At 42.0% G+C, this 25,882-nt stretch overlaps 2 pseudogenes; one reads left to right on the forward strand and one right to left on the reverse strand.

Annotated features, from left to right (window-relative positions):
* Positions 1-4,510: 4,510 nt before the first annotated feature.
* Positions 4,511-4,629, reverse strand: LOC148502822 (5S ribosomal RNA; annotated as a pseudogene).
* A 2,790-nt stretch (positions 4,630-7,419) lies between these two features.
* LOC148502823 (5S ribosomal RNA) lies at positions 7,420-7,538 on the forward strand (annotated as a pseudogene).
* The last annotated feature ends 18,344 nt before the right edge of the window (positions 7,539-25,882 follow it).

Raw genomic sequence — 25,882 nt, forward strand, 5'->3', positions numbered from 1 at the left:
TTAACAATAACAATACTAAGATTGGTCAGACACTCCCCTGATTCGCATTGCACTCCTCCTGACTCCACTCCATCAGCACTGCCATCAGCTCCCATCTCCTCAATCGGTCACCCATCACAGAAACCGGATATCCCAGAACCAACTAGAATGGTGAAAACTCTGGAAAAGAATATGAAAATGAACACAGCAGGCCAGTCCATTGTCACAACAAAGACCTGCAAATTTATTTTAGTTCAGGTATCTCACTACGACCTTTTCAATCCTCCTGCAACAAGCTCGCAATCGACAGGTCCACGCTATCAGCCTTGTCTCTGACTTGTTTCTCCACCGGTTGATTTACCTTTTTACAGTGAGTGGAATGGACCCAGGTATCTCTCTCAGCCACCTTCAAAGATGTAGTACTTGTCAGCAGCACCTGGTACGGACCTTCCCACCGATCAGTCAAACAACCTGAATGCAAGAAAATTCTGATCATAACATATTCTCCAGGTTCAACATCATGACAGCTAGTTTCAGGCATATAATGCGACAACAATTTCAGTTTCTGCTGTTGCTGTTTTAACTGTTTACTCATTGATATAAGATACTTTACAGTTACCTCATTGCTACCTGTCAAGTCTTCCTGTGGACTTATAATCAAATGAGGTTGTCTACCGAAAAGTATTTCAAAGGGGGACAGATTTAGAGGGGGTCTAGGAGTGGTCCTTTTACTATGCAGGACCAATGGTAATGCTTCTCGCCATCCTAGTCCAGTCTCTGCCATGATTTTACTTAACTTATTTTTAATAGTCCCGTTCATCCTCTCTACCTTGGCACTGGCTTGCGGTCGGTAGGGGGTGTGAAGTTGGCTATTAATACCCATCGGCTTACACATATTTTGAAAAACATCACCTGTGAAATGAGTACCCCTGTCACTCTCAATGATTTTAGGGATACCGTATCTGCATACAAATTCCTGAACTATTTTCTTTGCAGTAAAAGCAGCAGTATTAGTGGCCACTGGGTAGGCCTCAACCCAATTAGAAAATACGTCAGTGCACACCAATACATACTTGAGATTCCTGCAGGGTGGTAATTGGATGAAATCAATTTGTATCACCTGGAAAGGTCCATCAGTCGGTGGAATGTGGGACGGTTTGGTAGGGATCACTTTCCCTATGTTCTTCCTCAAGCAGGTCAGACAGGACATTGCTCTCTTTTCTGCTTGTGAAGAAAAACCTGGTGCACACCAGTATGCTCTCACTAATTTGCACATACCTTGCTTTCACAGATGAGTCAGACCGCGTGCTGCCTCAGCCAGGCTGGGGTAATATGCCTTGGGGCTACTGACTTACCTTGTCCATCACTCCAGAGCCAGGAGGACCCTTGCCCACATCCCTTGGACTTCCAGATGGACTTTTCCTGGATTGGACACAAATTTTGCATCTCAATTCATTTCAGCATATCAATTGTTTGAAAAGACATAATTTGTTCAGTTGGAGAAAACATTTTTAACCCTACTGCCCATTTTGCAGCTGTATCGGCTCTGTTGTTGCCCAGTGACACCGGATCATCCTCACATGTATGGGCTTTACACTTAATTACTGCCACCGCTTTGGGCAGTTGGATTGCTTTTAAAAGATGTTTTATGTGTCAGGAATGTGCAACTGGTGTGCCTGCTGCTGTCATAAAATTTCTCAGATGCCATAGAGCCCCAAAATCATGCACCACTCCGAATGCATACCTCGAGTCAGTGTAAATGTTAGCAGATTTGCCTGCTGCCAGCTCACATGCTCTACTTAGTGCTACTAACTTTGCCACCTGGGCTGAGAGAGGAGAACCAAGAGGTTCAGCTTCTATGATGTCTGTGTCATTTACAACAGCATAACCTGTATATAATTCACCTGTGTCTGTTTGTCTATGACAACTCCCATCTCTATAAAATGTCACATCTACATTCTCTAAAGGTGTGCCACGTATGTCAGGTCTAGCAGTAAAGGTCTGATTCAGATATTCCATACAATCATGTGCATCATTATGTCTGCTGAACTCACCTCCCACCAGCAACTCATCTCCTTCCACCCTTTGTACATCATGTTGTACATATGGTAAATACGTTGCTTGATTCAGCGTGCTGCAACGTTTAACAGTGATGTTTGCAGGTGCAATTAGAGCTAGTTCCCATTTGGTAAACCTAGCTGAAGAAACATGTCTGGTTTGGGCAGAGTTCAGCAGAGCAGATACAGTGTGGGGAGTGTAGACAATCATATTATGACCCAATACTACGTCCTCACTTTTACTCACCAATAGAGCAGTTGCTGCTACACTTCTTAAACAGGTGGGGAGTGATCTTGCCACAGTGTCCAACTGGGCACTGTAGTATGCTACGGGCCTACTGGCATCACCATGTTTTTGTGTGAGGACACCTGCAGCACAACCATCAGCTTCCGTACAATACAAATCAAAAGGTTTTTCATAATCAGGTATTCCCAATGCAGGTGCTTTTGTCAGACTATCCTTAAGATTAAGGAAAGCCTGCTCTGTTTCCTCTGTGTGTATGACACGATCGGGCTTTGAGGAAGAGACTAAGGCCCTCATTCAGAGGTGGTCGGAGGATGCAAGCGGTCGCTCAGAAACTGGGCGGCCGCTTGCATCCTGACCTCCCGCCTCTGTTTTGGTAGTTAGGCTGTGGGTTTACACCCACAGCTCTAATGACCGCTCGGGTGATGGTCGCGATGGTCAGAGACCATCGCGACCATCGGGGCTTACGACGAGACCCTAGGGTAGGGTCTCACTTGTTGGAGCCGGAAGCTCTCCACTGACATCACTTGTGATGTTAGTGGGGCCTCCCCCAAACGGTAGGCATTCCCATGGGAACGCCTCCGTTTGGGCTGCCACCCCCCGGCCCACCTTCCAAACGGGGCGAGCTGTCAATCAACATCGACAGCTTGCCCCCTTTGGAAAGAGACCCGCTACAACCAGCGCTGTCGGTCATAGCGGGTCTCACGCATGCGCACGAGGGAGCCGGCTCCCTCGTGCGCATGCACACTTGACAAACATCGAGGTGGCCGTGCGGTCGTAGACCATATGGCCGCCTCTGAATAAGTTCCTAAGTCCTGTAAAGGCAAGGTCAAAATAGAAAAACCTGGGATCCACATTCTACAGTATCCACACATTCCCAAGAAGGTACAAATTTGCTGCTGGTTCTGCAGCAGTGTCATGGTCTGTAAGGCCTGTATTCTGTCATTTGTGAGATGTCGTAACTTCTGAGTTAGGCAGTGTCCCAAATATTTTACTCTGGATAGGTACAGCTGTAGTTTGTCCTTAGCAACTGTGTGTCCTGTGTGCGAGAGGTGAAGCAACAAAAGTTTAGTATCATTCAAACATGACATAAACGAATAAGAACATAGCAATAAATTGTCCACATATTGAATTAGAACAGACCCATTGGCAGGTTGGAAAGATTGTAAACAGTCATGCAAAGCCTGGGAGAAGATACTGGGGCTGTCTATGAAACCTTGAGGCAACCGTGTCCATGAGTATTGTACACCTCTGTATGTGAATGCGAATAAATACTGATAGTCAGGGTGGAGAGGCACAGAGAAGAAAGCAGAACAGAGGTCAATGACAGTGAAATGGGTTGCGTTTGGAGGGATCTGCATAAGAATGACAGCTGGATTTGGCAATATGGGGAATTGGCTCTCTACCACCGTATTAACACCTCTAAGGTCTTGTACCAGCCTTTAACCCCTCCCACCACTCTTCTTCACCGGAAAGATGGGACTGTTGGCTACACTAGCTGTATGAACTAAAATTCCCTGTTGTAATAATCGCTCAATTATTGGAAAAACCCCTAATTCTACCTCCTGTTTTAGTGGGTACTGGGGAGTTTTTGGAGCTTGCCTACCGCCTTTTAAATTTACCATTACGGGGCTTATGTTTGCCATTAATCCAGTGTCCTGTCCATCCTTAGTCCAAAGGGAATCTAGAATGTGGGACAACATTTGATCTACCTGAGATGGATTTTCATTTAAACTGGTAGAGTGATACATTATCCTTTGGGGAGTGTCCAACATATCCCGCATCTCGTGTGCAACTCTCTCTGGGATATCTAGAAATACAAAACAGGGAAGATTCCGCACAGAACCATAACTAGAATTATTTTAACCAACCATCCATATCCATGAATAATTTATACATCATAAATTTATATTGGTGGTGCTCCCACAGCCTAAATATGATAGATTTATTAAAAAATAGAAAAAGTAAGGCTATTCTTGGGGCACACTTATATATGAATTCTTATGATTGAAATAAAATATAACTTTTAATATGAAAAGTAAAATATATACCAGGTACACATAAGGTCATAGGCGAACATATTAAAAGATAATTTCTGCAAAGTACCCCACACATACAATTTAGGGTAACAATTGTGTTAGAGTGTAGATGTTGCAATAAATACCATGGGTATTGGTATATAGGCTACACAGTGTGCAGTCCTATGATCCTCATTAAACAGTACAATATCTATCTACAGAACCTGGTATTCCTGAGTGGTCCCCCACATCAGTACTAACCAGGCCTACCACTGGATCGCTTCCAAGATCAAACGAGTTTGGGCATAGTCAGTGAAGTATGACTGTAGATTATCGCTACTGAAAATATATGGGGATTCACTTATGCACACGGTCTGAGCCTTTTTCAAAAATGTAGGACTACTCTCAAAAGAGAGGTCCAATTAATAATCAGTTGCTGTCAAGACAGGTGGTGCATAAGCATACCTTCCTTGTGATGCAATCAATTGACACATATGGCATAGACATGTATAGATTGTAACTTTAGGAGAACATCACATAGGTAATTTATCACAAGTTGTACTTAGTTCCAAGTATACAGAATAGGAACTCTACACAATAACATAGCCTGACAGAACACATAATATACAATCACCCCATAAACACAGAGCATCAATTTTATATAGATTGAAAATACATTAATTATGGTGGCTGCATAAATATGCTAATCCAAATGGTTCTCCTATGATCAAATATTCTCTATCAGTGAATATCTCCCACCAGAAAATGCTCCAAAACTTCCAAATCAGGCTGCAATAGAGTATAATAGCAGGCACTCTCATTAATCTAGTATATAGTAGGAATCACAGAGAGTACAAAAAAGGTTTTATCAGCCATACATAGGAAACGAGCTAAATCACAGGAGTAGGTCATATCCCCAAAATGCTAGAGAAAGAAATAGGAGATAGCAATTGGAAAAAGAAAATGACAGGCTAAGCCTGAACAAATCTATCTGGCTGACCAGACACAATCATCTGTCAGCCTATATGTTACCAGTGTGAGGTATAGTGGAGCTCAGTCCGTGCACTGACTGGGTTTTCCTTAACATCAGCAGAGTCTCATATGTAAACAGATTACGCGCATTTCGCCCGCATTGAGGCTTGATCACCTCGTGTAATAATGAATTAGATGGTAATCCTTTTAAATGTGTGCAGAGTGCACGTCATTTACCCGCGACTCAAGCCGCGGCTCACAGCTGTGCCATTAGTCACAGCGCAATGCAATCTCCCTCAGCTAAGCTTAATTCTATTGATTAGGGATGCGCTCATGGGGAAATAAGCCAATCACCGGGTCCCGAATGGGAGAGCTGCATAATGGGATATGTAGTTCAATACCCGGTTGGTTAAAATAGAACTCATGATACAGTGGGCCAATCAAATAGTTCCAATTAGACAGATTGCTTGTTGGGATATGTAGTTTAAAAGCGGCTAACTGATGTTAAAATAGCACAATGAGCATCACATTGCTCTTAAGCTGAAAATAACAAATAATGAAATGGTGCTTATGAATATCACCATAACTGTAAAATAGGGTAAAATTATCCATCAGAACAGAATTATTCAAGAAAATTATAGACTGAAATAAATCATAAGCTACTAACAAATATCATAAAGTGTAATCACACAGCGTCCACCAGTGTTACTATTTATAAATAAGTGAGTTTATGAACATATTCCTATTAGACACTAGTATTAATTAGAATACTATTAAATAACAATAAAAATATATATAATCATTGGATAGCATGTCCACTTAAATTAATATATATACACCAAATTACAGTGAACACAATAAAACGTGAAATTGATAAGATGGTACAAGACCAATATAAATTAAGATTATTATGATGAGATATACCCATACAATAAAAATTACAAAAGTGAAATTGTGACAATAAAAAATTATTAGAATATATGGTTAGATCTAACCATGGTGATTAGGTGAAAAATTGTGAACAAAGAGAAAATAAATATTATATATTACCAGAGTAAATTAGTGAATAAACAGTGTACTCATTATAAATATCAATTATCTAAAAATTGAATTTAGAAAGGATTTAGAAGAAATATATTATATACAAGGATTTATAAATATAATTACAAAAATACGCTGTAGTTGTTATACTCATTCATCCCTCTAGGAGATAGCGCCCCTAATTTGAATGTCCAGTAGCTTTCATGCTTCATTAATTGCTGCATGAGATCACCACCGCGAATCCCCAACAAAACTTTTTCCAGACCAAAAATGCGTAGATCATTAGGATTATCTTTATGGTATACATGAAAATGTCTCGCAACTGAAGTAAGTTTCTTAAATTTTGTTAAATCAGATCGAGCATTCCTGATAGTCCCAACATGTTCCAAGGTGCGCTGTCTGAAATTCCTTGTTGTAATCCCTACATATTTCATCTCACAGCTGCACATCAGGCAATACACAACCCCAACAGTGCTACAATTGATAAAATCTTTGATCGAGGAAGTGTTGCCATATTTATCTTGGACCCTATCACATTTAACCATATACTGGCATGCTTTGCATGTCCCACATGGAAAAGAGCCATGTATTTTGTTATCCTTCTTGGGAAATTTGATGTAATGGCTTTGGACAAGATTGTCACGCAGATTCCTAGATCTGCGCCAACCCATTGCAACTTTGGTGCCTAGTACTTCGGACAAATCCTCGTCCAGTAGTAGGACAGGCCAGTGTCTCTGGATAATATCCTGAATAGTCCTCCATTCCCTACTAAAATTACCAATGAAACGTACAGTTCCAGTTTCTTTATTGGTTCTTTTACCTCCAGGATAATGTTCCTCTTTCTTAAAAATCATAGTTTCCCTTTGAATGGAGGAAATACTGGCCTTGGCTTTTTTAATACTTCTCTTGCTATATCCTCTTTCTACCAGACGTTCGGAAAGTTCAACACTTTTCATCCTATAAGTTGATTCCTCTGAGCAATTTCGTTTAAGGCGAAGAAATTCACCTTTAGGCAAATTTTCCACCGTCGGCGGTAGCAGTCCTACATTTTTGAAAAAGGCTCAGACCGTGTGCATAAGTGAATCCCCATATATTTTCAGTAGCGATAATCTACAGTCATACTTCACTGACTATGCCCAAACTCGTTTGATCTTGGAAGCGATCCAGTGGTAGGCCTGGTTAGTACTGATGTGGGGGACCACTCAGGAATACCAGGTTCTGTAGATAGATATTGTACTGTTTAATGAGGATCATAGGACTGCGCACTGTGTAGCCTATATACCAATACCCATGGTATTTATTGCAACATCTACACTCTAACACAATTGTTACCCTAAATTGTATGTGTGGGGTACTTTGCAGAAATTATCTTTTAATATGTTCGCCTATGACCTTATGTGTACCTGGTATATATTTTACTATTCATATTAAAAGTTATATTTTATTTCAATCATAAGAATTCATATATAAGTGTGCCCCAAGAATAGCCTTACTTTTTCTCTTTTTTTAATATATCTAGAAATACACCATCAGGGGTGCAATATATGACACATCCCATCTTACATAACAAATCTCTACCCAGCAGGTTAGTAGGGGCTGCAGCAGCCAGAAGGAAAGAATGCCTGGTAGGCAGCAGCCCGATAGTAAACTCTGTGGATTTGTTATAGGATAATGTTGCACTTTACCTGTTACACCCATTGTTGGTACTGTCTCGTTGGTCACCTGTGAATTAACGCGAGATTTTATCACTGACCTGGTCGCCCCTGTGTCTACAAGAAAAGGATATTTAGTACCAGCTACATCAACCATCATGACTGGTTCTTCCCTAGTACTTCCCGTTAACCTGACTATCTGTAGACTACAGGTATGGCCTGACCCTAGTGTTGTCTTCCTTTCTCCAATAAAGCATTAACGGCTACAATTGGAGCTGGTGCCTGTTGGACATTTGCTGGTCTCTGTGCCTATCCCTTATGGGGATATGCAGGTTTTCCCTGATTTGGGGGTCCTACCCTTTTTTCCGTACAGTTTCTACTTAAATGTCCTCTTTGTTTACAATTAAAACATGCTTGTGGATCGGATGATGACACTGGTTGTTGTGAGGTTTGAGCAGGGGGGAAAGGTGGTGGATATGGGTAGGGATATGGAGGATAAGGGTATTGTGGGGGGTATGAAGTTTGTGGGTAGTATGGGACCTGTGGTTGTGTAGGGTAAGTGGGATAGAGCTGTGTTTGCTGTTGCATGGGATTAGTGAGGGCGTATAACTGTTCAGGTGTAAGTGTGTGTGTGGGTGCAAGTGTGTCTGCTGGCTGTGATGTTAATGTCACTCCTTTCAGAGCTTGGATACTGACATCCATTAGTTTTTCACTCTGGGTCTCTCTCTTCTTTGAGATGTTTTTATCATGTTCTATGGCAGATTCTATGAGGGTATCTATTGTGACTCCCCTCCAGCCAGGCTATGAGGTCTGAACCCGGGTCTTTAAGTTCTCTTTAAGACCATCCATGAGTACAGTGACTATCATTCCCCTGTGGTGAGTGCTATCTTTAATATCCTCTAACCCAGTGTACTGGGTGATAGCCTGCAGAGCCCGGTCGCAATAATCTTCTGCAGATTCACTTTCCTTTTGCTTTATGGTGAAAATTTTGTTCCAGATAATTACTACTGGAAAATATATACCCAATTGAGTTACAATGCGGGAAATGTTACCTTGGTTTACTTGGTCTGTTAACCACTTAACTGACAAATTCTTTCTCCAAAAACCACTCCGAAATTGTCGGTTTATTTTATGATTGAATTAGGTCAGGAACAGCTTATTAAAACTTATCCAACATAATTTTGTAAAAAAAAAAATGCTGTATACCATAAAAATGGCAATTTTTATGGTATATACTAGTACTGATGGCCATCGATTGAAACATTGATTGTAACCACAGCTGCCGATGTTTCCTTAACATCAGTTTGGGGCTGCCATCTATATACGTGTGTATGTATATATAAATATATATATATATATATATATATATGTGTGTGTATGTGTGTATATATATATATATATATATATACACACATATACATATATAGATATACGCATATATATATATATATATACACATATATATATATATATATATATATGTGTGCGTGTATATATATATATATATATATATACACATATAGATATATGCATATATATATATATACACACACACTATATATATATATATATATATATGTGTGTATGTGTATATATATATATATATATATATGCATACACACATATACATATATAGATATATGCATATATATATATATATATATATAATGGCCAGGGCTCTGATTTACACATGGGGGTGGGGCTTTCCACAATGGGGGAGAGGCTGCTGATAGCGGGGGTGGAGTGAGGGAAGGACAGCACTGATAGCGCTACCTTCCCTGCCCGGCATCTGCTGCTAGCCGGAGTTGGAGGGAGAGAAGGACAGCACTGTTAGCGCTGCCTTCTCTGCCCTGGCCGCCGGGCTGCGGCTAGCCGGCAAGGAGGGAGAGAAGGACAGCGCTATCAGCGCTGCCTTCTCTGCCCTGTCAGCAGCCGCTGGGCTGCTGTTCTCCAGAGTAGGGAGAGAAGGACAGCGCTATCAGCGCTGTCTTCTCTGCCCTGTTAGCAGCCGCCACTGCTAGGCAGAATAGGGAGAGAAGGAAAGCGCTATCAGTGCTGCCTTCTCTGCCCTGTCCTCACGGCAGCTGCCGGGGGAGGGGGTGGGTGCGCCGGTGCTGGGCTGGCCGATCACTGCAGTGATCAGCCCACGGGGAGGGACAAAGTGTGCAGAGGGACCAGGAGGTCCCTCTGTGATTGGCGGCTGCTAGAAAAGGATTTTCCAGCAGCCGCCCCAGAGCTTTCCTGACTGGTCGTATCAGATACGACCATGTCAGGGAAAGCCCAGTCTGGTATGGTCGTATCTGATACGACCATGCCAGGCAAGTGCTTAAGGGAACGTCACCATCCAATACACAATCCGTGATAAATTTTGTTACGTCGATATTGCGTGGTAGACAGGCCCTTAACACCACACGCCAATCTTTATTAGTTGGCTCATGAGTACTACCCAAATTTCTCAAAAATCTTTGACATTTGGCTAGATCCTTTTTGGGATTGGGGAAATCATTTATGATGGAATTTAGGCCCTGATTCAGTACGCTCGTTGCGTTCCGATGTTGACTAACCGCGCATGCGTCGGTGTTACACTGCGCATGTGCGTACGGCAGATTGCAAGTTTTTTTGTCTCGTTCGTCAAATAGCGTACAGGAAGTGACATGTCAAATGTGATTGACCGAACAGGGCGTTTTTGGGTGTTGACGAGGGAGGAGATGGAAAAATGAAGGCGTGGCGAGGCTTTTTTGGGGCGTACATACACTAACAAATGCGAACGTCAAATGTGTTCGTACCAACTCATACGTCACTGGATGATCCTCTTTCCCTTCAAAATGCTCGCACAGCTTAGGGTCTGGATTACTCGACCACATTGGCGATGGCCTTCTCCTCCGTCCGGCACTCCACGATGTAGCATCGATTAATCACGGCTTGTCAGAAAATCAATTAGTGTTGGATTGAAAACCGGCTTGGTATGTGTTTGGAAATCAGTTTTTTGGGTTAGCACAAAACCGAACGCAGGTGGAAATCATAGCTGGTAATGTCAGGATTACACAATCAATTTGCGTACATTTGTGGGGGTTTATTTTGGGCTCAATTTTTGGGTTTTAGACTATTGTAACAATAATGTCATCATGTTTAGGTTTTTTTGGCCATTTTGTTTTTGCCAGGTGAATTTGCATCCTTAGGTAAATTTTTAAACGTTCCTTAAAGAGCCCTTTTTTTTCCCATGTAAAATGTTGTTGTTGAACGTTGTTGCCTTGTGGGCCCGGATTAAATTTAACCCATTTTGACAATAATGTCAGAATACAAAGTCGTACATTTTATGTAAATTTATTGCTATCCAAAAAAAAAACCATGCACATATTTTACACAAACATTTTTTGCAGTGTTCATTCCACAATATTTAATAATTGTGCAAACATAAAAATTTTTGTAAACGTAAAGCAACAAATTAAAAACAATTCACAAGAAAGGAGAGGGAAGTTTTGGCCAGAAAGGAATATGAGGCAAGCACAGAAGGAGTGTGGGAAAAGTAGACAAATGCTGTCAACGTTTTTTACCACGTTTGGCTGGGGGAGGGAGGGCACCAGACCGGGTCCAGGATGTCATCGGGCTGGCCTGTCCAGAGGCAGATGTTGTGGCCTCTGGACTAGGCACAGGGCTAGGCACATTTGGAGGATTGGCTGATGTTGTGCCAGAGGTGGAGGATCCTGATGTTCCGGCAGGAAGGGAGGTCGGCTCCACCATGTGCTGGCGAACGAGCTGCTCCAGGGCATTGGCGATGCGGATGTTGGCCCTGGTATTTTCCGCCAGGGCCTGACCAATGGTCACGTTGGCTGCAGCATTTTGCTCCAGGGCCTCAGCCACCCGTACCAGACTGGCGTCCATCCTCTGCAGAATCTCCGTATGGAAATCCGATTTAAAATTGAGTTCTGTGAGGAGGGACACTGCCTGCGAGGGGGATTGCCCTGGACTGGCTTCTGCAGGGTCCTCAGCCGGATGTACTGGTTCCTCCTCTGCAGAGCCAGCAGAAATTCTGCGGCCAAGGCTCCCCTCTGGAGCAGACTCATCCGCCTGTGTCTCTGTTGGAAAAAAGAGAAAAGACTCACATTAGAATCTACACATTGGCACAATAACATTTCAGAGTTGGTGACATCACAATATTTACCTTGGACAACCTGAGGAGCCGCAAAGTCTGGCATGTCCGTATCCATGTTGGACACGCCAAACACCTCCACAGGCTGCACACACCCCTGTGCCAGCTCTTCTAAATCATTCAACTCCAATGACACAGGGGTGGGACCCCCACCTGTCCCCCTTGCATGCCTTGCCCTGTCCGCCAGTTTTTGCTTCAGGCGATATTTGAAGTCGGCCCATCTGTGGGTGAAATTGGAACCATTATCCTTTTGTTTTAAATGGCTTTTGGTTTTAGGGGGGTCAAGTGTTTACTTACCGCCATTTGACATCCCGGGCTAGACGGACATAATCACCCACCCTATTGACAGCAACGGCTACCTCCTCCCACATTCTCCACTTCTGGCTTGCACTCATATTCCTGTCTGCCTGTGGCAGGATGTCCACACACTTCTGAATCAAAATCTCCATCTCCTTTCTTGTGAATTGTGGCTGCCTTTTCTTTTTGCCAGCTTTGCCCGGAATACTGGGCCCAGCAGCCTCTTCCATGTCATCCTCCTCACCTATTTGTTTAAATGTTGAGAATTGTAAACTTCACAACTTGCACTATATTATGTTTCTAATTAATCATTGTGTCAAAATGCCTGAAATACTTACCGCCAGACTGTTGCCCATTGTTTTCCTGGTCTGTAGCCATGTCTGAACTCAAAACAAGAAATACACCAGAATGTTTGGTTTGGCTCGTGACGTATTTATACATGCGTCCTTATTTTTCGGCCGCATCATTGATTGTGCGTTCCTATGATCCCTCCTTAATTTGTGCGGGAAACTAAACACTATTTATGGCTTGGGGCGTCTCGAGTCGAGGTGGCATTTTTGGATTGTTGGAGGTTACGTTGGTCGGAGTTGATTGTTGGCGGGTTTTGGTGTTTGCGTTGGTGGGAGTAGTTTTTTTTTGCTATATTTGCATTTTGTTTTTACGTTCGCATTTTTTCTGTTAGATTTATTTTTGGCGTTTCTTGTTTTGGTAAGTTTTTGGAAGTCTAACTTTGGTTCAATTTGTGTCTCCTTCTTTTTCGGATTTTTCTAACGTTTTTTTTGCGTAATTTCATCTCTCTTAGGTTTTTTTTTGGCTCTGCCCCAAAGACCTTTTGATCCGGAATCTTATATATTATCTCTTGGTAAGTTCATTTTTTTAATTGTTTTGTAAATGTTCCTGTTTGTCTTTACGCAACTTTGTGTGGCCTTACACTTGTAACCTTGGTTTTTCTTAGTCAGAAATGTTTCTAAAATGTGTTTTTTTTTCTAGCTGCGTATTTTTTAACTTGTATTTGCGAACTAATTAGCGCATTTTTATCAGTTTCTATTGTGACTTGTATTTGCGAACTACTTAGCGCATTTTTCTCAGTTTCTATTGTGACTTGTATTTGCGAACTAATTAGCGCATTATTATCAGTTTCTATTGTGACTTGTATTTGCGAACTAATTAGCGCATTTTTAAATGCTTATTCAACCCGTTAAATTGTTTGTGTTTTCCCTTTAGCATTTGTTGCTTACATTTGGCCCCAATTTGACGTAGTGTGCGCAATTTCGTTTTGCTATTTGGGCAAATGTGTGTTTCTCCCCTTTTATGTTTTGTCTTGCACAAAATTTTGAAACATAAATCCCCAGCATAAAATGATGTATTTTTATATTGTGATTATTTACAGTTTGCACGTATCATGAAAATACCCCGGCATGTAAGCATCAATGTTTGGTATCATCAAGCTAAGTTATTTTTTTTTTTTTTGGGGGGGGTTAAAAAGCCTTACATTCAAATCTTGCCATTTCAGGTTGATCTGGGTCGGATTGTTCTGGCCATGCTCCCGGAAGCCGACCAACCTCAATCTCGTCCCAGGCGTAGGCATCGTAGGCGTGCAAGGCCCCAGATATTTCGAACACGTGTCACCCTTTTTGGAATGCCCGATGATGAGGTTTTAAGACGCTACCATCTTCCTCCCAAAATCATCATAGACACTCTCTCATTAATAGAGAGTGATCTTGAGCGGCAAATTGACAGTCCTACAGCAATACCACCACTTACGCAATTTATGGCGGTGTTACATTTCTGTGCCTCAGGATCGTTTCAAACAACGGTGGGAATAGTGGCGGGCATCTCACAATCCTCCTTTTCCCGGATCCTGAGGGCAGTGATGGAGGCACTATTCAAACACCTCCATCATTTTAATCAAATGCCTTTGGATATGGGTGCCCTTAGTGTGGCCAAGGCCAATTTTTACCAAATAGCTGGCTTCCCACACATCATAGGGGTTGTGGATGGTACTCACATACCACTTCAGCCTCCAGCACGGCTGGAGGCCATATTTTGAAACCAGAAACACTATCACTCCCTGAATGTAATGGTGGTATTTGATGCCTCCCTCCAGATCCTGTCCCTGAATGCAAAATTACCAGGAAGTGCACATGACTCCTTCGTCATCCGGCAATCAGGGATATGGCCCAAATTAACCAACCTACAAGCTGGTGATGCGTGGCTTCTGGGTAAGTGGAGACCTTTAGTACATAACAATGTTAAGCTTCATACAGAGTGATCCTGATGTTGTCTATTCTTTTTCACAGGAGACAGTGGCTACCCTTGCACGGCCTGGCTGCTCACTCCTTATTTGGCTCCCACACCAGGGCCACAAAGTGAGTTTAATGCTGCACTTACAGCCACCAGGCAAGTGGTGGAGTGCTGTATCGGCCTTTTAAGAGGCCGATTCAGATGCCTCCACTGCTCTGGTGGCGAGCTCAAGTATTTGCCAGATATGGTTTCGAAAATTGTGGTCCTGTGTGGGATATTTCACAACATCGCCATAAGGAGTGGTGTCCCAATGCAGCCAGAGGATGCCTTACCTGAGGATGGCCCCCCAAGGTTGGTCGGAGGTCAGTATGTGGGGGGGCCATACGCGATGATGTGGTGGCCAGATATTTTAGGTAATTATTGTCAAAGCAACAGTGTTTATACCCAATGTGGTACAGTTTGTTTGAGAACATCTAATTAATTGTTTTTTTATTCTCCATCTTCTGTTTTTTTCCATAATCTTTGGCACTCCAACGATGACTACTTCCTGCTACCCTTAAAAAACCTTTATGTGGAATTTTGGGGAATATATTCTGGAACCCATATTGCAACGCCATATTTGTGGAATCATGTTGGCATGGTCCTTCGTCAACCAGTTCTTGATTTGTTGTGTGTTTTTTTGCAGTTTTTGGTATGTGTTGTATTTATGATTATCACTGTGTGTTTTGTTTGTGAGTGACCACTTTGATTTTGGAGTTATGTTGTGAATAAATGTCTTGAGAGTGTAATTTTGTACCTTTTTTTGAACGTTACAAGCAAGTGTAACCACGTTCACACACGTTACATTTGCCTAAGGGGTAATCCAGTAATGACGCAAGTTGAGCTAAACTGTAAGATGTTTTCTGGGTCCAAACCAACACCCAAAGGAATCCTGTACAATCAGTTGGCTTCGTAATATCGGCCTAAGCAGCTTGCACCCCAAATAGGAACCTGTAAAATGTAGTAATATCTAATTTTGACAACACCAAAAAAGGGAAATGAGATTATTACTGTTAGGTGTTTCTTGTGCCTGTTTTCCATAAAAATACAACACACAATCTTAGTGACAAAAATTGCAAATCCTTGCTGGAAGAGTCTACTTATGTCAGTGTAAACAATCTCTGATTTTGAAACAACGAATGAGACAGAACGTTAAGTTGAAAATATTAATTTATTTACATTTAGAAAAAAAAAAAAAAAAACTAGTCCCTAAGGAGGACCGACATATGGTCAAGGACCACCAGCAGACCGATGATATGTTCCCGCATACGGCCCACACAGCCGGCTAATTCAGCCCTATGCCTTTGTTCCTCTGTGGGTTAGAAAAGTGTGGGGATTAATTCATCAATAATGAAACCACATTAAAAAACAAGCCAAAACAAACAAACCAAAAATGAAATAATTTTGAAACAAAGCATAATTACACCATTAAAACCCAGCCCCCCAAAATGGTGTAGCCCAAAAATACACGTCCAAAAAAACAGATTCTGACAGGTGTGATATGTGTATGGTGAAATCAGCAGTAACAGGTAAAAGCACCCCGAAAATTCCCCAAAAGTCTACCAAAAAACACAAAAAAATGGACCGACACATGATTACATACAAACAGTTTGTGGCGAAAAAAACAAAACATACCGTTCGAAAAAACGACAGCTCCAGAAGGCACTCCCTCGTCCTCCTCAGACGTGACTCCATTTGCCAACAATCTGGGCGGGGTGATTTCTGAATCCGGGGAGGGGGTAGTTCGAAGAGGGGTGGTTGGAGGAGAGGGGGAATTGGGATGGAGGGGAAGGAGCCCCGAAATATCCGCCACAGGGTCTTGGCAGGCTGGGGAGGAGTGGGAAATAGGGGAATTTGGGGTTGTGGAGGGTTGGCTGGGGGTTGGGGAGAGTGGGCATGAGCGCTGTCTTGGATGACGATGACGACGTAGTCTTCGCTGTGCCCCTAAAAGATGTGAAACAAATTGTGGTTAGTTTCAACCAAAATTCAAGTAAAACACTATTTTATGACACAAAAAATCAAAAAACATGGCCATGCAGATATGAGTACAATGACTAAATAGGACATACATGAAAACATGGCCATGCAGATATGAGTATAATGACTAAATAGGACATACATGAAAACATGGCCATGCAGATATGAGTACAATGACTAAATAGGACATACATGAAAACATGGCCATGCAGATATGGGTACAATGAATAAATAGGACATACATGAAAACATGGCCATGCAGATATGAGTACAATGACTAAATAGGACATACATGAAAACATGGCCATGCAGATATGAGTACAATGAATAAATAGGACATACATGAAAACATGCACACGCAGTTAGGGCCACAAAGATAAACATGAAAACCACAGTCCCTAATACTTACTTTCAGCGATCTGCATGCGAAAGCATGCCAGCAAGCGGGGCGTCCGCCGTTGCAGGTCCGACCACCTGCGCTCCAGCTGCCCGATCTGGCGGCGTGAGCCGAAGGAGCACAGGCGGCCACGTACCTCCGCATATGCGGAATGCTTTTCGCGATTGGTGATGGGTGGAGGCTGGCTGGTGATCCGCCTATCCATCACCTCCGTTAGCACCAGCAGCTCGCGCCTTGTGAATGCCGAGGCTCTCATGATGGCAATGGTGTATTTGTTAAAAATCATTTTTAATAAAGAGCCAAAAATAATTTTGATTGGCTAATGTATTTGGGTAATTAACAGGACCAATTCTATTGGTTAGTGTATGAGTCATGTGTTCGACAGGGCCACAAATCTCTTGAGAGTTATGATAGGCTTGATGCAGTGACTTGCGTAAGCAAATTTAAATAAAGAAATTAACCCCGGGAAATATGCGGGTAGAAAAACAAATAGAACAATTGTTTAATTGGGGCTAACATGTATTTTGACAAATAAAAGCGAATGTTTAAGCCGTACGTATTCTGCGGGTAAACACAAACACGGACAAGATTAAAGTTTATTGCATTGTGTTAAAAAAAACAAAAAAACAATTAAGCTAATTGATATATTGATTGGCATGATACGATTGAGGGAGCTACAGAAAAAAAAGGGGATTTTCCCTCCAGCACACTGCAGCAAAAACAAAAATACTTGAATCCTACATGATAATAGAAATTCAGAGGTATTGGTTTACATACATTTGCAAATATATGAATAAGCGCTGGGCCAAACATCAAGGCTCCTCTATACCAGCGTCCCTAACATTATGGGGTTCACGTCCGAGACGCAGGGAACCCCAAAAGCATCCAGCCAAGGACCATCCCCAGGGCATCACACGAATAATGGAAAAAAGGGTGAAAGTGAAGTGTAAAGTATAGTTGTGTAAAGATAAATCAATAAGTGTTAATGGTAAGGGGTTAAAATGACATAAATAATAGACAAACAAATAGAAAAGTGATAAAAAAATATCTATGTTAATTAAGTGGTGATGCCCTGAAAAAAGGCCCAGCCAGAGCAACCCTGGGGGCCCCAAGCCCAAATGCTCACCCCAAAATAATTGTAATATGTAGCTCAGTGTAAACCCCACCCTTTACGAGCACCTGTGCAATGTCATTAAGTTGATGTGAGCGATCACCATCGTGTGATGCCCTGGGGATGTCCTTGGCTGGATTCTTTTGGGGTTCCCTGCATCTCGGACGTGAACCCCATAATGTTAGGGACGCTGGTATAGAGGAGCCTTGACGTTTGGCCCAGCGCTTATTCATATATTTGCAAATGTATGTAAACCAATACCTCTGAATTTCTATTATCATGTAGGATTCAAGTATTTTTGTTTTTGCTGCAGTGTGCTGGAGGGAAAATCCCCTTTTTTTTCTGTAGCTCAGTGTAAACCCCACCCTTTACGAGCACCTGTGCAATGTCATTAAGTTGATGTGAGCGACCACCATACTTTTTGTTTACGATTGAGGGAGGTAGGCAGAATAATCGAGCAGTTAATCGAAATCTGACAGTCCCACTTCCGGGTTGTACTTGTGCGTGCGTTCCCTTCAAGCCATTTCGGGGATGTACGCTCGCTATTTGGCACGCTCGTTAGTTAGAGGAGGGGTCGGTTGAGTTTGGGGAGGATGTTTGGCTGCGTTCGAAAATACGAGTGAGTGCTTAAATTTACATATTTTTTTACGTATGCCGAACGTACGAACGGCCACTTGCGTCCGGGTCTGAATGAGTGCCTTAGTTCTGCTCTTGTCCAAGGACAATGCATTACCCCTTCCCTTGTGGGCACTACTCCATTCGCATCCGCATTCCCATTCGGAACAGTTATTGTCCGAATGGGATGCAGACCGGTAGCGCTGCTACCTTTGACCTTGTAACCCAGCTGGGAGTTTAATCTGTTGCTGCTACGTATGGTATTAACAACTTCCTCTACGGGTGCAGAGGGTATTAGCACTTCCTTTGCTGTTACCGATGGAGATGGCGGCACCACTCATGTTTGTCATGCTGCAGCATCTATCTTCTGTACAGCATGGGAAATGGCAGACATTACAATAGGCTCATCATCCATATCATGAACATTTTCTTTATTGTTGCTTAAGAGAGGGTACAAATTGCTTGGTACATTTTTATGGGTATTTTCGATAACTGTACTTGCACCCCCATCCACATAAGGTGGAGGCAGTGCACGTGAACTACTGGCAATACCTTCCGCAACGCTACCTTGCCACACGTGCGTGCCATTTTGCGGCTCGCTCGCATTGCAATTTAGCTCCGCAGGTGTATTTTCTGTCAATGTGCTCACAGCGCTAGTTTGCGTTGCTTGCACATTTTTAAGCCACGCATCCCCTTCATGCTGCCACAATTTTAAACATTCATAATATTTTACTTTTTTCTCTCGGGAGTGCATCAGGCTGATGTGATCCCGGACATTATCCAATACATCTTTATCAAAACTACCAATTCTAGGAAATGGTCTAACACTCTTCATCGTAATTTTAAACCATACATCACAATACCTTATTGCATAAGTACCGTACTTAGGGCCTCATTCAGACCCACTCGCAAGCGGCTGTCCGCTCGCAAGTGGGTCGATGGTGTGCACTGCGCAAGCGCCATACGCGACGAGCGAAGGACTTTCCTTCGCTCGTTGTGTCTGATCAAAGGGGGTGTGCTGTCGATGTTGATTGACAGCATGCCCCCTTTGGTGGGCGTGCCAGGGGCGTGCCTCCCAGAAGCCGGCCCACTGACATCACTAGTGATGTCAGTGGGAGTGATTTTGGCTCTGATAGAGCCAAAATCACTTCGGGCCTTGCGGTTGAGAAACTCAACCGCAGGCTCCGGCTCGCAGTGGCGATGGTCGCGATGGTCTTGACCATCGCGGCCATCAACCTGCACGCTCGTATAGGCTGTGGGTGGTGACCCACAGCTATACGAGCGTCCAGGAGGACGCTCCATAAGTATGGAGGTGGGCCCTGATTCAGAGCGAGCACTCTGGTCAGAGCGTCCGGCTCTGAATCAGGGCCTTAGTATACATAATACGACGGGCCGATCCAAGCGGCGCTTCCATTAGCAGCACATCATTGTCTAACATCTCTATTGTTTGCGTGGCTCCCATTCTGAGACAACTCCTACGTTTTTCAATAAAGATTTAAACTGGTGAAAGACAATCAAGATACTTTCACATACCTGTGGATGCCTTTGAAAAAGGGTGTATTCACGAACCCTATGAAGGACTTCTAGACGCCTTCACTCACCTATGAGAGAAAAGCTGCTCCCACACAGAAAATCCCTTTTTGACTACGTTTCAACTGCTAGGGGGCAGCAAAGTATCCTTTTTTTTTGTTCCAGTTGATTTCGTCCACCCTCTCACCAGCTCACAATCACAATCTAACCAAGACTATGTGGTTCAATTATAATGTTCAAATAAGCCTAACAGATCACACACATTGATTACTGAACACTATAATCATGCTGGGAGCCGAACCCTAACAAAATTAACAAACCATACACCTGCTCTGTGTAAAGTAAACGGTATGCTGCTACCGAGTCTCTAGGCCACCTTCCTGTGCCTAGCACTTAAGGATCCTACGATACCCTTAACATTTTTGTTCCGAGTTACACCCTAAACAAGTACTCACAGTTACACACTTTTTTCCTGCGCAGAAAAATACACGTTAACCCAGTTATTGGAAATGATTGAAAAGAATGTAAACCTCAACGGCTTTGTTTGAACACGTGGCAGCACAACCGGAAATACGTATACGCTATTGTGCGACTAGTCGCATACACAATAATGCGACTACCACACAACCGTATGACTTAACCCATAGCTGCATACGCAAAAGTGCGTCTTCATTACGTGTGCAAAAATGCGACTCAACCGCGTGCGCAATACTGTGGCGCCCCTTTAAACCTAAGGTTCTATCAACAAAGGAAAACAAACTTTTTCCTCTCTTGTCCCTGGATTCTAGTCAGCGTCCCTTGCTCACATGACAACGCGTAGCGATCTCTCAGCACAGAGCGATTGCAGGTAAACCCTGCATGTGGCAAGTCCACCCTTTGGTGAGATATCGATAACCGTATGTATCGTGTGAGTAGGTAATTGACATCACTCTACAAGCCCCCAACTAATGATACTGAATTTGAACCTCTATGCGCTCCTACCTATACCTTCTAAACCCTGCCTATAAACCTCTAAGATTGATGCTTATTTGCGTACGCATTCATACAGTAAATAAAAACCTTAGACCTTGAACATGTGTTTCCAAAGCACAAAGTATTATTCAAGTAAAAGTACAGTCAGTTACACGCTATGATCTAAGTACAATTTAGGGCAAAGAAATTATACAGACCCAAGTACAGTTATACATACGCAAGTGCTCTGGACCAGATACCGGCATCAGCAAGAAACCTCCGTCAATCAGCATTCAGCAAGAAGACTCCACACTGGGGTCACAACACACACATTTATACCCTCACAGAAACAGCCAACACAATAGAGAGGAGTGTTGCTAATGCCATTGGTTTCCAATACGGGTGCATCTGTTACAGAGCATTTATAAGGTTGATTCAAATGGACACAGAACAGCCTCTAACAGCATGTTGCCTCCGTTTTCCTGCCTCATGCAAATCCTAACAGTTGGTCATACAATGTACATTTCTTGGGGCAGATGCGTGCGCATGAAGCTAATAAACAGCGTTTTCATACAGGATCCTATGCATTCGCTACTGTGCGACTAGTTAACAGTGCAATTGTGCGTATCTATGTGTGAATGAGAAATGGTGAAAGATGCAATCGCATGGTGCTAATAGTAACATTGCCATATGTACTTACGTGTGAGTTTATCTAAAATGACGCTTGGGCGGCCATTCGCAAAATGGTGTCTTGAGATCTCATTTTCCAAAATGGTATCTTGCGGCCAGTCGCAAGATGGCGTCATTACAATCTAATTTTAAAATAATCTTGTCTCAGCCAATTATCCAGCTTCGACAATATATATATATATATATACAGTATATATAATTTTATATATAGAACTGCCCAACTGGTTCCTGAATATAGTTATATTAAGTATTTACTAGATATTTTCCCATGTTGGGTTGTTTAGATTATGCCAGATGTAATTGTTATTATGTTGCCTGTAGGATTACACTATCAGGGATTAGTTTTATATGGAAGAGACCTCTTCACTGTTATCTTGAGAGTGACCAGTAGAGTAGGAAGTTCAAAACAGCTGAAGGATGTGTGATCTCACTGTGACAATCTTAAAATTCAATTTCCAGTTATATTTCCATAGGTTACTGCTTACTCACTAGTGATAATTATGGTTAGAACTTGCTGTGAGTTTGGGAGGCATTCATCATGCCTCCTGCCCTAAACGATCACTTCTGAAAACTTGCTGTTTCTGTGGAGTCAATTTTTCGGAAGTGACAGACTTTTCTCCTGCTCCGCCAGTCTTCCTTTTGTTTTCACAGCTTGTCTTCAAGCTGCACATGCGCTGCATGAAGACAGGCTATGAAGATTCTCAGAAGACCGGAAGAGCAGGAGAAAAGTGAGAGGGACTGGCCAAACACTGACACCCACCACCTGCATGAAGACTACTTTCATGCAGCAGTGAGTACAGTGGAGGCAGGATGGGGGAAACTGGCAGCCACAGTCAGCCAGAACACAGCAAGGAACGATCTGATAAGATCCATATTCTGCACAATACTATCTGGGGCTGTATGTCATCTCAGGATGGCATACAGTAACAGTCGATTTCCGAATAAATATGATTTTCGGAAATTGATGAATGGGACTGTCCCTGTAAAATAACATAGTATAATATGTAAATAAGATAATATAATATGTAAATTACAAAAAAATATGTTATTTATAGGATAATGAATGGACCCCTCAGTCATTGGTCTCCCGAGAAGAAATTTCTGTTGCTCCAGTGGGATTGGCGCTTGCAGATATACCTCCCAGTTGAGTTTGTGTTTTACCTCATTTCTGTTTCTGAAAATAAAAAGATTAAGGGAATTTTGAATAAGTCTGAACATTTTGTTTGTGAAAATTTAACTTTCTTGACTGCAGGAGGCCGGTAAAGTAGTATATTATTTTTGTTGGTCAGATAATGGCTACTGTACATTATTTTTTTGTTTTACTCCAGAAAATAGCACAAGTGAAAGGGTTGATAGATGATAATTTAAATTTGGTACATAGGCTTTAGCCAGAGGGAATAATTATGCTATTACAATGATTGCACAATTATTAACTTCATTTGTTTCTAAAAGTTCCAAGTACAGGAATGTGTGAAAATAATGTAATTATAGAAGGGAGTAGCCTGCAGGAAACATTAGATATAAGCAGGTTTTCTTGTTTTTCTGGTTTGTATTTTCTAAGGGTGGTTGGGAGGATCTAGTTTCTATAATATTGAAAAGTTCCATATAATTTAGCATTTATCTTTTATTGATCATTTTCTTAGATTTCTGTTTGTTATGTCAGTCAAATAGATGAATATATTTATTGCAAAAAAAATGTAACCAAGTATTCATATAAATTAACATTTAATAATAATAGAAGTATATTTTAGAGAAATAATGCTGTAAACATGTTTCAATTGAATAAAGTTATACATTGAATTTTATAATCTCCTGTATTGTTGTGTATTTAAATAGTATATGAGGATAATAGATTATGGGAGTGGAAGAGGCAGCTTTAGTCAGCTGCCGAGGACGCTGGGATCTGGGTGGCACCACAGACTGCCTTGTTTCACAATATTAAGGATATACTAAATGTAGGTGGTGGCTGTGGAAATTCTAAGACAAAGCCTGCTCACTTCACCTGAGGGGATGGTAAGTGAATAGTGATAGTAGTTTGGGTTGTGTGTGGGATCGGTATGAATGACCGCAGGACGTATGCCCGGTGGTTAAAATCCCAACAGCAGAAGACGAGCAGGCATCCAAATCCCAATCGGTAAGAAGACTCACCCTAATCTTCTCCCCTCCGTAACCCTCCCTTAGGGGTGCCTAACCCTAATCTCCCCCTAATGCCTAACCCTAATTTCCCCGCTCCCACAGCCTAAACATAAGTCTCCTGGAGGGGGTGCCTAACCCTAACCTCCCCCCAGGGGTGCCTAACCCTAACCCCCCCTTTCCCTAGTTTTAACCTAACCCTCCCAGGGGGGCTAACCCTAACTCACCCCGAGAGCTCCTAACCTAACCCTCCACCCCTCGGCTTTCCGCACCCACCGCCCAGCTTACCTTCATTTGGTATGCCAGGTGTCAGGCTCCCAACATAGGGAAAATGACAGGCGTCTGTCGACGCCTGTCATTAGACCTCTGCCAGGATCAAACAGTCGGGATGACGGCGGTCGGCATTTCAACCATCGGCATCCTGACGGCATGCCATGTGTGTGTGTGTAGGGGGGTTCATTAGGCTCAAATTTTGCCAAGGGTGCTGAGAAACCTTGCACCAGCCTTGTAGGCACCAAATGTATTTAGCAAATATACCAATTTTGAAAGAGATTTGTTGAATTCTAATTAGTGCTCCCAAATGTTGTGAAATGTTGATAATGTTGTTTATTAGACATGAAGTATATTCCATCTAAGAAATGTACCAGATATGATTAATTTGTTCATTTATAGTTGCTGCATTAGATATATTTACATATATTTGCATAAGACTACTTAGATTTTTCAATGATTTGCTCAGCAATATTACCAATGGATAATGTGGAGTCTAAATATCTGTGATTTTTTTAAATCAGATTATTGGTGTTTATCTAGTATCAATGTGCAGTATTTTAGGCCAATTTTACAATATATGGCAGAAGGTTCTCACTTCTTCACAGTGTCTCCAACATAGTTTTGAGGAATTTAGGTAATTGCTAGCAATAATAACACAGGTCTGCGATGAAAAAGCTTTTTTAACGAATTTATGTGTTACTTATAGATTTTTGGCTTCTGAACACGAAAATGACTCCCAATTTCGCATATTACATCACGTTTTTGTGCAAAACGTGTATTTATGAATAAGTCATTTTTTTCATATTCTTTAAAGTAATAAATGTATTCTGCCTACATTTATTATAAAACATTGTCTTAAATGAATTCAGTCGGTAGTATAGAATCTTGCAATTCAGTTCTCATCATAAAACTTCCCCCAACCCAGTGCCAGATTAAGGTCCACATGGGCCTGGAGCTGAAATTTACAAAGGGCCTAAACCCCATACTGTCTAAAGGAACATTTCACACACACAACTACAACTACAAGGTGAGCTGGCGAAGGTGGAACCAAAAACAACAGATGCAACACAGTTTTGCCCTGTGCTGGCTCATTTTAACCCCTGCCTGCCACACACACACACAGTACACACTACACACACACACTACACTGTACTATACTACAGTGAAGAACAGGGTGAACGGTTCCACCAAGACGTTAATTATGTAGAAAGAAGAAACCAGGGTCGTTGGGACATCAGCATGATGGCTGACTACTGCTGGATGATACAAAGAGATGACACAGAAAAGATTATAAGCGACAAAACGAAGTTTAAAGACAAAAAAAAAGATTTTAATGATTTTTTCATTAATTATGGTTTTGTTTCTATTATTGTTTGATTTATTGTTATTTTATTATGTAATTAAGACAGAAACACAGTGATATCATCTGCACTTCTTCGTATTTCACAATAAATATGTAAAAAAAAATTAAACTTCTTGTTTTTTCTTAAAAATGTATGTAATCCCCTTATA

The sequence above is a fragment of the Taudactylus pleione genome, unplaced genomic scaffold (genome assembly GCF_031769625.1).
Source record: "Taudactylus pleione unplaced genomic scaffold, aTauple2 ptg000481l, whole genome shotgun sequence".
In the NCBI taxonomy this organism is placed as follows: Eukaryota; Metazoa; Chordata; class Amphibia; order Anura; family Myobatrachidae; genus Taudactylus; species Taudactylus pleione.